The sequence below is a fragment of the Polypterus senegalus genome, chromosome 15 (assembly GCF_016835505.1).
Source record: "Polypterus senegalus isolate Bchr_013 chromosome 15, ASM1683550v1, whole genome shotgun sequence".
Taxonomy (NCBI): Eukaryota; Metazoa; Chordata; class Cladistia; order Polypteriformes; family Polypteridae; genus Polypterus; species Polypterus senegalus.
Genome location: NC_053168.1, coordinates 82,885,663 through 82,899,534, shown reverse-complemented (window position 1 = coordinate 82,899,534; position 13,872 = coordinate 82,885,663).

The following is a 13,872-nucleotide window of genomic DNA, read 5'->3' as shown; positions in this document are numbered from 1 at the left end:
ACCTCAAGATCCTTTTCCTAAGAAAACATAATTAAACATTATGCAGTACATGTCTCAAAATAAATTAGGTTTGTTGTAAAAATCATACACTAACAAAATTTTAATTCCTAAATTTGCTGTTCCTTTTTGGTTAAATGAGTCAATAAAAGCAATTGCGCAGCATTTTAAAAAATTACAAGCTACAATATTTGTACAGTTTAATATATTTAACTTGTCTGGGCTGTTAATGACAAAGTAACTTTGAAGTGGTTAGATGGTTATAAAATATAATTTCCGAAGCTGAATAAGTTTAAACCAAAGACACCAGTTTAGGAGAAGAACCTCATGCCATCTGTGAAGCATGCTGGTGAAATGTTATTGCTTCATGTTTTCTGTCCACCCTGGCCATCGGACCTTACTCTTATTCTATGTTAATTAATGTTGACTTATGTTTATTTTTTATTGTGTCTTCTATTTTTCTATTCATTTTGTAAAGCACTTTGAGCTACATTTTTTTGTATGAATATGTGCTATATAAATAAATGTTGATTGATTGATTGATGTTAGTTTGCTGACTCGGGGCCTGGGCATCTTCATGAAGTCAACTGTGAACTCTGCCTCATATCAAAGTATGCTTCAGAAGATTGTGAGGCCATCTATTCGACAGTTGAATTTGAACCGCAAATGCACCCTTCAGTACAATAATGATCTGAAGCACACTAGGAAATCCACTAATGAATAGATCCAAATAGATCAAATGGATGGTTATGTACTGGCCTAGTGAAAGCCCTGATTTGAATCCCATTGAAATGTTGTGGGCGGATTTAAAACAGGCACTACCTGCAAGAAAACTTGTGTGGCATGAGGCTGGGGGCCAGACACAGCTGGTACGCCTGGAAGGAGGTGGTCGATATGTACCCCGGGCCACAAGGGGGCAACCGCCCTCGATGATGAGGGGACCATGGGGACAGAGCAAGGAGGCTCAAACCCACTGGGGCCAGAGGGCGCCCCGAGCATTGTGGAGCCGGGGAGATTGACACTTCCGCTACACCTGGGAAGGTAGAGGAAAGACCTTCCAGGGATACCTGGAGTGCTTCCGGGTGCTAGTGCGGCACTTCCGCCACTCCAGGAAGTGCCGCCAGAAGGTCATCAGCAAGCACCAGAAGCACATTTGGATGGATATAAAAGGGGCTGCCTTCCTAAAGTCAGAAGGTGGAGCAAGATGAAGCTCTAGTGACAGGTGGAAGAGAGGCAGCCCACAGACATTGAAAGGTCCGAGGAAGGGTGTTGTGGTGTTGCGAACAATGTGTGTGTGTGGAATTTGGACTTGTGGGGCCAATTCTACTAAACGTGTGTGTTTTTTAAGAACTGCCAGTGTCCGTTTGGTTGTGTCCGGGCTGAAAATCTCACACCTGATAACATCTTGCAACTGAAAGAATTTTACAGGTGGAGTGGTCAAAAATTTCACTGAGTTGATATCACAAAAACTGTTGGGTAGTAATGCAAAATGCCTACAAAAAGTCATCATCAAGTACTGCATTAAAATTTTTATTAAGAAGAAAATTTAACCTTTTTAAACTGAGGGAAAATATGCCATTACTGAGTAATATGGAAAAAGATGATCCGATGTGGCAACTCCTAACAGGAGCAGTTGAAAGAAGAAGAAGAAGGTGCAGTGAGAGTAACAACGCTAAAGCAGTTATGATATTTGGAATAGTTAGACCATTCTGTGGACCATTATATTGTTACAGGTTAATGACAATCAAATGCATTAAACTAATAAACAATATGCGGTTAATTTCAGTGTATATATAAAACCATGTCAGGGATGTAGATCTCAAAAAGAAAGGGTAACCACACAGGAACAGTAGCACTGCTTTGACGCTGGGTGCCGCCAGTCTGCAAAACCGAGCGCAGAACTTCCGTACGCCAGGGTATGAGCTACCGTGGAAATGTGCGTGACTTTATGCCAAGTTTAGGTTTTATACATCGCGATATAATTGTGGAAACGTTCTTACGCAACATTTTTGGGCACACACACCGTTTATACATGAGGCCCCTGGTGATTACTGCTGCTGCCTTTCAACCAAGTATTACAAATTTGGCTGAGCAGAAGCATAGCCAACTATTTGTTAAAACTTCATTGTACAATTAACTACTTGCAAAGGATGTTGATTGTCTATGGAAACATATTATTAGTTATAGTACTACAATGGAACCACGGTTCACAACCATAATTCGTTCCAAAACTCTGGTCGTAAACCGATTTGGTCCTGAACAGAAGTAATTTCCCCCATAGGATTGTATGTAAATACAATTAATCCGCTCCAGACCGTACGAACTGTATGTAAATATATTGTATTTAAAGATTTTTAAGCCCAAATATAGTTAATTAGACCATAGAATGCACAGCGTAATAGTAAACTAAATATAAAAACATTGAATAACACTGAGAAAACCTTGAACAACACGGAAAAGTAACACTGCAAGAGTTTGAGCTATAACGCTACGAACCGCTCGCTAAAAACGCTTTTTTTTTAATGAGTTTTAAGCACAGGGGAAAAAAATTAACATTTGAAAAATCCGTAATTTAATAAACCACCAAGAAAAGTAACATTACGAAAAGATCGCTGTAAATAGAAGTGAAGTGGAGGTTAAAATCCAATAGAAAAAAGTCTTCATTAAATACAAAGAGGTTTAAACAATGCTCGGATCTGTCTCTTTAAAAACAAGCATGGTGCATTCTTTAACTGCCATCTCGGCCTTATACTTCCAGCCATCTCTCTCGTGTGTGTGTGTGTGGCGCGAGCGTGTATGTGCGTGCGTGCGTGCGGTGCGTGCGTGGTGTGTGTGTGTGTGTCTCTCTCGCGCCGGTGTCTGTGTGTGTGTGTCTCTCTCGCGCCGTGTGTGTCTATCTTTCGCTCGCGCGTATGTGTGTGTGTGTCTCTTGCTCGCTGCACAGGGAGAGACTGAACACGTGCAGAAGTCATCGGTGCGCACAAACCGAAAGGGAAACTGGCTTGTTCGTATACCGAGTGTGTGGTCGTGAACAGATGCAAAAGTTTGGTGAACTTTTTGGTTGTAAACCGATTTGTACGTGTTCTGAGACGTTCATGAACCGAGGTTCCACTGTATATGATGCATGAATATTACTTTGCATGGGAAACAGGAGGGTAACAATTTTTCTTTATTCATAACATTTTGTTTTTTCTGCCATATCTGTTATATTAGTGGTAATTAGTAAAATAGCTGTGCTGGCTCCCATACTCTACATGAGTATTGTGGTTTGAAATCAGAAATTTTGACATAGAGAGACCTGGTTTAGGTAATTGACTATGGTTGCAAAATAGGCAACAAGACAAATAACTAATTATTCATGGAACGAGTGACCAACAAAAGAGACTATCTTACACCATTAGGTGAGGGCATACTCCTCTGGAGCCAAAATCTTCACCTCCTATTTCCCAGTGCATAATCAATCAATCAGATGCAGAAAGTTAATGCCCATCATGAGTGCATGAGTATCCTAATTCCTATTTCTTGTAGTACCCCTGGAAGCAAAATGTTCTAGACTACATTTTCTTAAATTGAAGATTTTTAATCATCACATTGAACAAATAATATAAAATTTGGTTATGCTTGCAATGGTGATTTATTTTTTAATACAAAATGATCTTCTAGAGGGGAAAAATGCATCAATAAAATAAAGTATTAATTTACTGTACCTTTAGTTTCATTTTGTGCTTTTCAAGCTCAAGATCCTTTTCCTAAGAAAACATAATTAAGCATTATGTAGTACATGTCTCAAAATAGATTAGGTTTGTAAAATTTTATTTCCTAAATTTGCTATTCCTTTTTGGTAAAATGAGTCAATAAAAGCAATTGCGCAGCATTTTAAAAAATTACAAGCTACAATATTTGTACAGTTTAATTTGTCTGGACTGTTAATGACAAAGTAACTTTGAAGTGGTTAGATGGTTATAAAATATACTTTCCGAAGCTGAATAAGTTTAAACCAAAGACACCAGTTTAGGAGAAGAACCTCATGCCATCTGTGAAGCATGTTGGTAAAATGTTATTGCTTCATGTTACTTTGCTGACTCAGGGCCTGGGCATCTTCATGAAGTCAACTGTGAACTCTGCCTCCTATCAAAGTATGCTTCAGAAGATTGTGAGGCCATCTATTCGACAGTTGAATTTGAACCGCAAATGCACCCTTCAGTACAATAATGATCTGAAGCACACTAGGAAATACACTAATGAATAGCTACAAAAAGAAGAAATGAATGGTTATGTACTGGCCTAGTGAAAGCCCTAATTTGAATCCCATTGAAATGTTGTGGGCGGATTTAAAATAGGCACTACCTGCAAGAAAACTTGTGTGGCATGAGGCTGGGGCCAGACACAGCCGGTACGCCTGGAAGGACCGGGAGGTGGTCGATATGTACCCCGGGCCACAAGGGGGCAACGGCCCAAGATGATGAGGGGACCATGGGGACAGAGCAAGGAGGCTCAAACCCACTGGGGCCAGAGGGCGCCCCGAGCATTGTGGAGCCGGGGAGATTGACACTTCCGCCACACCTGGGAAGGTAGACGAAAGACATTCTAGGGATACCCGGAGTGCTTTCGGGTGCTAGTGCGGCACTTCCACCACTCCAGGAAGTGCCGCCAGAAGGTCATCAGCAAGCACCAGAAGCACATCTGGGTGGATATAAAAGGGGCCGCCTTCCTAAAGAAAGAAGGTGGAGCAAGATGAAGCTCTAGTGACAGGTGGAAGAGAGGCAGCCCACGGACATTGAAAGGTCCGAGAAAGGGTGTTGTGGTGTTGCGAACAATGTGTGTGTGTGGGATTTGGACTTGTGGGGCCAATTCTATTAAACGTGTGTGTTTTTTAAAAACTGCCAAGTGTCCGTTTGGTTGTGTCCGGGCTGAAAATCTCACACCTGATAACATGTTGCAACTGAAAGAATTTTGCAGGTGGAGTGGTCAAAAATTTCACTGAGTCGATGTCACAAAAACTGTTGGGCAGTAATGCAAAATGCCTACAAAAAGTCATCATCAAGTACTGCATTAAAATTTTTATTAAGAAGAAAATTTAACCTTTTAAACTGAGGGAAAATATGCCATTACTGAGTAATATGGAAAAAGATGATCCGATGTGGTTATGACATTTGGAATAGTTAGACCATTCTGTGGACCATTATATTGTTACAGGTTAATGACAATCAAATGCATTAAACTAATAAACAATATGCGGTTAATTTCAGTGTATATACAAAAACAGCGGCAGGGATGTGGATCTCAAAAAGAAAGGGTAACCACACAGGAACAGTAGCACTGCTTTGACGCTGGGTGCCGCCAGTCTGCAAAACCGAGCGCAGAACTTGCGCACGCCAGGGTATGAGCTACCGTGGAAATGTGCATGACTTTATGCCAAGTTTAGGTTTTATATATCGCGATTTGATTGAGGAAACGTTCTTACGCAACATTTTTGGGCGTACGCACCGTTTATACATGAGGCCTCTGGTGATTACTGCAACTGCCTTTCAACCAAGTATTACAAATTTGGCTGAGCAGAAGCATAGGCAACTATTTGTTAAAACTTCACTGTACAATTAACTACTCGCAAAGGATGTTGATTGTCTATGGAAACATATTATTGGTTATAGTACTACAATGGAACCACGGTTCACAACCATAATTCGTTCCAAAACTCTGGTCGTAAACCGATTTGGTCCTGAACAGAAGTAATTTCCCCCATAGGATTGTATGTAAATACAATTAATCGGCTCTTGACTATACGAACTGTATGCAAATATATTTTATTTAAAGATTTTTAAGCACAAATATAGTTAATTAGACCATAGAATGCACAGCGTAATAGTAAACTAAATGTAAAAACATTGAATAACACAGAAAACTAACACTGCAAGAGTTTGCGCTATAAAGCTACGAACCGCTCGCTAAAAACGCTTTTTTTTAATGAGTTTTAAGCACAGGGGAAAAAAATTAACATTTGAAAAATCCATAATTTAATAAACCACCAAGAAAAATAACATTACGAACCGATTGCTGTAAATAGAAGTGAAGTGGAGGTTAAAATCCAATAGAAAAAGGTCTTCATTAAATACAACGAGGTTTAAACAATGCTCTGATCTGTCTCTTTAAAAACAAGCATGGTGCATTCTTTAACTGCCATCTCGGCATTATGCTTCCAGCCATCTCTCTTGTGTGTGTGTGTGTGTGTCTCTCTCGCGCCGGTTTCTGTGTGTGTGTCTTTCTCGTGCCGTGTGTGTCTATCTTTCGCTCGCGCGTATGTGTGTGTGTGTGTCTCTTGCTCGCTGCACAGGGAGAGACTGAACACGTGCAGAAGTCATTAGTGCGCACAAACCAAAAGGGAAACTGGCTTGTTCGTATACCGAGTGTGTGGTCGCGAACAGATGCAAAAGTTTGGTGAACTTTTTGGTCGTAAACCGATTTGTACGTGTTCTGAGACATTCGTGAACCGAGGTTCCACTGTATATCATGCATGAATATTACTTTGCATGGAAAACAGGAGGGTAACAATTTTTCTTTATTCATAACATTTTGTTTTTTTCTGCCATTATCTGTTATATTAGTGGTAATTAGTAAAATAGCTGTGCTGGCTCCCATACTCTACATGAGTATTGTGTTTGAAATCAGAAATTTTGACATAGAGAGACCTGGTTTAGGTAATTGACTATGGTTGCTAAATAGGCTACAAGACAAATAACTAATTATTCATGGAACGAGTGACCAACAAAAGAGACTATCTTACACCATTAGGTGAGGGCATACTCCTCTGGAGCCAAAATCTTCACCTATTTCCCAGTGCAGAATCAATCAATCAGATACAGAAAGTTAATGCCCATCATGAGTGCATGAGTATCCTAATTCCTATTTCTGGTAGTACCCCTGGAAGCCAAATGTTCTAGACTACATTTTCTTAAATTGCTGAAGATTTTTAATCATCACATTGAACAAATAATATAAAATTTGGTTATGCTTGCAATGGTGATTTATTTTTTAATACAAAATGATCTTCTAGAGGGGAAAAATGCATCAAAAAAATAAAGTATTAATTTACTGTACCTTTAGGTTCATTTTGTGCTTTTCAAGCTCAAGATCCTTTTCCTAAGAAAACATAATTAGACATTATGCAGTACATGTCTCAAAATAGATTAGGTTTGTTGTAAAAATCATACATTAACAAAACTTTATTTCCTAAATTTGCTATTCCTTTTTGGTAAAACGAGTCAATAAAAGCAATTGCGCAGCATTTTAAAAAATTACAAGCTACAATATTTGTACAGTTTAACTTGTCTGGACTGTTAATGACAAAGTAACTTTGAAGTGGTTAGATGGTTATAAAATATACTTTCCGAAGCTGAATAAGTTTAAACCAAAGACACCAGTTTAGGAGAAGAACCTCATGCCATCTGTGAAGCATGTTGGTGAAATGTTATTGCTTCATGTTACTTTGCTGACTCAGGGCCTCGGCATCTCCATGAAGTCAACTGTGAACTCTGCCTCCTATCAAAGTATGCTTCAGAAGATTGTGAGGCCATCTATTCGACAGTTGAATTTGAACCGCAAATGCACCCTTCAGTACAATAATGATCTGAAGCACACTAGGAAATCCAGTAATGAATAGCTCCAAATAGATCAAATGGATAGTTAAGTACTGGCCTAGTGAAAGCCCTGATTTAAATCCCATTGAAATGTTGTGGGCAGATTTAAAATAGGCACTACCTGCAAGAAAACCTCTGTGGCATCAGGCTGGGGGCCAGACCCAGCTGGGACGCCTGGAAGGACCGGGAGGTGGTCGATATGTACCCCGGGCCACGAGGGGGCAACCGCCCTGGATGATGAGGGGACCATGGGGACAGAGCAAGGAGGCTCAAACCCACTGGGGCCAGAGGGCGCCCCAGGCATTGTGGAGCCGGGGAGATTGACACTTCCGCCACACCTGGGAAGGTAGAGGAAAGACATTCCAGGGATACCCGGAGTGCTTTCGGGTGCTAGTGCGGCACTTCCACCACTCCAGGAAGTGCCGCCAGAAGGTCATCAGCAAGCACCAGAAGCACATCTGGGTGGATATAAAAGGGGCCGCCTTCCTAAAGTCAGAAGGTGGAGCAAGATGAAGCTCTAGTGACAGGTGGAAGACAGGCAGCCCACCGACATTGAAAGGTCCGAGAAAGGGTGTTGTGGTGTTGCGAACAATGTGTGTGTGTGGGATTTGGACTTGTGGGGCCAATTCTATTAAACGTGTGTGTTTTTTAAAAACTGCCAAGTGTCCGTTTGGTTGTGTCCGGGCTGAAAATCTCACACCTGATAACATGTTGCAACTGAAAGAATTTTGCAGGTGGAGTGGTCAAAAATTTAACTGAGATGATGTCACAAAAACTGTTGGGTAGTAATGCAAAATGCCTACAAAAAGTCATCCCTACTAATGGGGTAATACCAAATTCTGAGATTAAGGGTGTCCTTGCTTTTTTCCCCAGCAGATCCAAAGCAGATCATTATATCTACAGATCCATCCATTCCATGATCCAACCCGCTATATCCTAACTACAGGGTCACGGGGGTCTACTAGAGCCAATCCCAGCCAACACAGGGTGCAACATAGGAAACAAACCCCAGGCTGGGCGCCAGGCCACCGCAGGGTGCACACACACTAAGCACAATTTAAGATCACCAATGCACCTAACCTGCAGGTATTTGGGAGGAAACCCACGCAGACACATGGAGAACATGCAAACTCCACGCAGGGTCGACCCAGAAGCGAACCCAGGTCTCCAAACTGCGAGGCAGCAGTGCTACCACATCTACAGGAATTTCTATTAAATTAACAACTTAAAAGGCAAATTTTCCTTGTGTTTTATTGAAGTATATCAACTTTATCGGTAGGTACTGTTTGCATGAAGATCTACTCTTTGCATGTTCAAATATGTAAAATAACTCAACCGTTTTCATGGGGTATACTTACTTTTTCAAATGACTGTATATAACATTTAGTGCCTTAGGTAGATAAAGCGACTAATTGAAGACCTTACCTGACTTGTATAGACAATTTTGTAACTGTACAGGACCAGTGATACTTGCATCTGTAGATTATGGGACAGTCAATAACAAGAACAAATATTTTAACATAACAGTGTGTGCATTTATGTATGTACTTGCAAATACTAATTTCTATGTTGCATATACTTGTATATATACTGTTATGAAGACACATGGAAGTAAGAATTTCACTGTGGTATGTAGTGAACACATAACAAACTTGAAAACTAACAAAATTAAATACAACTTGGAGCAAAATTCTGTAAATGGTTGGAGCCAATCAACAATATTTATTTTACACGTACTTTACCATCACCCATTGGCTCATCCCCAACTGACACCAAACATAAACGACTACCGTTACAAAGTTTCATTATGAAATGTGATATTGCTCTCAGAAAGCTGGTTTACTCTGACAGTGTTATAGAAGAATTATTTTGTGCATTAAGCCGTGTAGAGTGCTGCACTGCTAGAAAAGATGTGGTAGGTAAGTTTGCAGATTTGAGTGCCTCACTTTCCTTTTGGCTGGGGATTATCAGTCCTTCTTCGATATTTGTAGCACCTAGAGTAACTCTTGATAATTCACTTGAACTAGATTTAAACCAGTTAGAAAGCATCTAAATCTTTCATCAATTTGTGCATTTACAATATCCCATAGTTGGAGAAATACTTCAAGCTCCAGTTTACTAATCTTGGTAGCAAAACCTTTCAAGCTTTTGTTTACCTATCTCCTTGCAAACCCTGTTCTTTTAAAAGTGGAAAAAATCTAATTCTCACTTAGAGAATCTGTGCAGAACTTTTTCAGAACCTGGCAGGATCTGATCAGTAATATTTTAGAATAAGTTTTTAAAGTACTGAGGATTTCTCCATTTATCATTATTCACTTATTAATTAATCTATTTACTTATTTTTACTAGCTTTAAGTTTTACTCTGCTGGCTTAGGTCTCTTTCTCAGGGGTGGAGGTTGATTTGTTTTCGATCTTATGTTTGTAAAACATTATTTATTTGTATGGAATGATGTGTGATTTTAATGAAATCAATAAAATAAAGTAGTTCACAAAATGGATTAGTGGATTTTTTTAAATAAATTGTTTTCCGTTAGAGTGATCCAATTAAATGTACTAGTCTTAATAACTGAAATAAATACTGAGTAAATTGCAAAATATTTTAAATAAATCCAGGTCAAACTTTGTTAAAATTACAAGAGTAAAATAAGCTATTGCTTTAATGTTATCCTTTACCTGTTTTGTATGCATTCTTTAGCTGCTCAGTTTCTGCTTTGTTGCAGCAGCTTCCCATTTGTCCCTGTTTTTACAGAAAAAAGTGTCTTCTAAATTTGAGATTTCTGAGCTTAATTTAACCTTTGGATATTTACATAAACAAAACAGTATAAAGGCAGCCTGAGGGTTAGTGCATCACAGTTTCAGTGTTCTGGGTTCAAAAGGACTGTAATATTGGAGTTTGGAAAGTCACCTTAATAACTGTACTTTATATCTAAAGAACAACATACTGTAACTATGTTATTACCAACTATTACATCAGTTTCCACTGACTTACATGGTACAGGGTACAATAAGCAATAACAATATTTAGTTTCAGACTGTGAAGAGGTTTTATGTATGTGTAAATTGGTTTTGTTTATTGCTTTGGAATCACTTTCAAATGGCAAGTTGTATGAAAGGTACATTCGAAATCAAAAGTCATTGAGTGCCTGCTAGACATTTCTCAAAAATTATAAAAAGTAAAAACTGTGCATCTATTACTATCGAAGGACAAAGTCAAGCAGACTTTTGTCACACTACATGGAGGTAGATAAATTATTACCAAGAGGGTTTGACACTTGGTAGAAACATTAAAATAATATTTAAAATGTAGGTAAACCTTTTTTTATTATATTGAATTGCCATTTAAATTAAATTTATGCACTTTTTCACAGTGAGTGTCTGAAATGAGGGGTGGGGGTGTAACATTACCTTTGTGTACTTGTCCCTGTCTGCATCTTTTCTTCGACTTTATGTCACCATGTATATTTATGCCACGCTCTTTTCTTGAGTTACAATGGAGATGACCTTTACCTCACAGAGGTGTTCTGGCTAAGCAGAGAAAACCCATGGAAAAGTTTCTTGATTTAAGATCAAAAATCAAAACATTTATGAAAAAGGGCAGAAAAATATTTTCAAACATTGGAGATAACAACTGGTTGTTGTATTTCTATTTCCTTGTGTAAATAACACAGGAACTGAATGCATTTAATCTTAAGTTGCAAGGTCCATGTCAGCTGATTACAGTAACATACAGCACTGTGAAAGCATTTATTATCAACATTAAACTTTGGAGAAGACAACTTTAAGGGAACAACTTTTCTCAATTCCCAGCATGCCTATCCTTCTTACAAAATATTCATAGTCATTGGGTAGAGAAGGGTATACTGCTACCATAGAAGTGGTAGCACTATACCCTTTGATCCACTGTTGTCAGACTACACAATGTCACTTTAAAACTGTTTGAAGACACTTTCTCTGTCAGTGTTTCTAATCACGTACAAATGGAACTTATTGACTGTCATTGAACAGTCAGCTAAAGCTGTAATTCAGGGGTGCAAAAGGAGACCAAGGCAGGATTAGACAGATTCTTTGAGAAATATTTCGTTCATTTTCAGAGACATCTACCCTTCATTCTGTAACAATACTTTATAATGGTGCACACAATGGCCAAACTATTTCAACTACTGTAGCTGCTTTAACATTGTTACTCTCAGTGCACCACTCAGAGTATGTTAACCCACTATATATGTTTGTTGAATCACAGCCATATAGCAGCTGATCAGAAAGCCCTGGAGGACACTTATACAACACCCTGTAGCCTTAGGAAACCCACCAGCATCTCCATGGATTTCAATCAGCCATGCACACAGTCTATTTAATCTTCTCCCATCTGGCAAACGCTTCATAGATTTTCCCGCATAGACCTCAAGGCTCAGAAACACTTTCATCATAACAGCTATAAACATAAATAAACCAGTCCATGAAGTGATCCCGGTAGAACTGTTTATACTTACAATATAATTACAATTACCTCATTGTAAACTCTACATCTGTAAAATTGCACCACCTGAGCCACTTTATGAGACATTTGCACTATGCTCACTATATGCATATGTATATTATACTTATGCTAGCATAATGTATATTTTCATTGTTTTTATTGTATTACTAGCAAAATACCCGTGCTTCGCAGCGGCGAAGTACTGCATTCAAATTTTTATTAAGAAGAAAATTAAACCTTTTTAAACTGTGGGACAATATGCCAATAATTATTTGTTAAGGATCTCTTTGTATACCATGTTGTCAGTTCGGCCCTCCGGTTGTAACATGACCAAGCTGTGCGCTGTGCTTACTCTTGAGCATGCAACTTACAGTTGGCCATGTGAACAGTAATCTTGTCTCAAATCTCACAGCTTGGATTGCTGCTGTCATAATCGGTTTGAGTTTCCTGGTTTGTTTCAAATATGACAGTATTTGCAGGATTTGTTGTGTTGAAGTGACATTCGGCATCTGTCAAGCGTTGTAAGCACACAACCGGTTTCATCGATAAAATCACATCCAGCTTTTGAGAGTTTAAACATTCATAAACATCAAAGTGTCCACTACTGAAATCGTCACCTGTGAATCTAAGATGTTTAAGAGGCATTGGCGGTTGTCGAAAGGTGTAAAACATTTGGCTATTTCGGTACATTTGAAAGCGACAACCGAACAATTCAGCGGCAGCCATCAACTCACATGCAGAACCATAGGTGAAGGGCTTAAGCATTTCACTCTTATAGTGCTCCTGTGTAGTATAATTATCTCCTGTACCGTCATCAGTCCACACCTTGAACCTGTCCCAGTCATTCAATACATAAGACACAATGTTCCTCCGGATATCAAGAGTGAGCCTGAGATGGCCGTGCAATATGTAACAAAGAGAATGGAAAAGGTAGGTGCCATCTCCGGGCATGGAAACCACTCGGTAAGTGACAGTTCTTTGATCGATGGTGATCACCTCAATAGACATGGTAATGGGGGTTGAAATGATAAAGGAAATGGGTACCTGAGCAATGTAAATAAGTCTAAAATACCTATACAATAACTATAATTGTAATAAACAAACAATAAAACAGCGGAGAAGCCGTGGATTAAACAAAAAGGCTGTAGTTATCAGTAGGGAGACGTGAATCCCGTGGCGAAGCAAGGAAGGGAATGTAGAGACCGGAGCGACGGACGGTCTTATATAGGCAGGCAGCCAACAACGTGGGAGGCGTTGGGATGGGGGACCCAACGCCACCTCACACAGTGACCGAGCTGCAGGCTATGGATGTATATATGTACGTAAGTAGGATTCAGTTAGTGTTGGGAACCCGTGTACCAAATGTCTTAAAGATGGGCCCATAAGTAGCAAAGACTGTTGAAAAGTTCAATATGGCGGCCGACAGTGGCATCATACCACCGAACTAAGTACAGTAATCCCTCCTCGATCGCGGAGGTTGTGTTCCAGAACCCCCCGCGATAGATGAAAATCTGCGAAGTAGAAACCATATGTTTGTATAGTTATTTTTAAATATTTTAAGCCCTTATAAACTCTCCCACACTGTTAACATTATTAGAGCCCTCTAGACATGAAATAACACCCTGTAGTCAAAAGTTTAAACTGTGCTCCATTACAAGACAGAGATGACAGTTCTTTCTCACAATTAAAAGAATGCAAACATATCTTCTCTTCAAAAGTGTGTCTGCATCAGGAGCAGACAATTTTAGAGAGTTTGAGAGAGC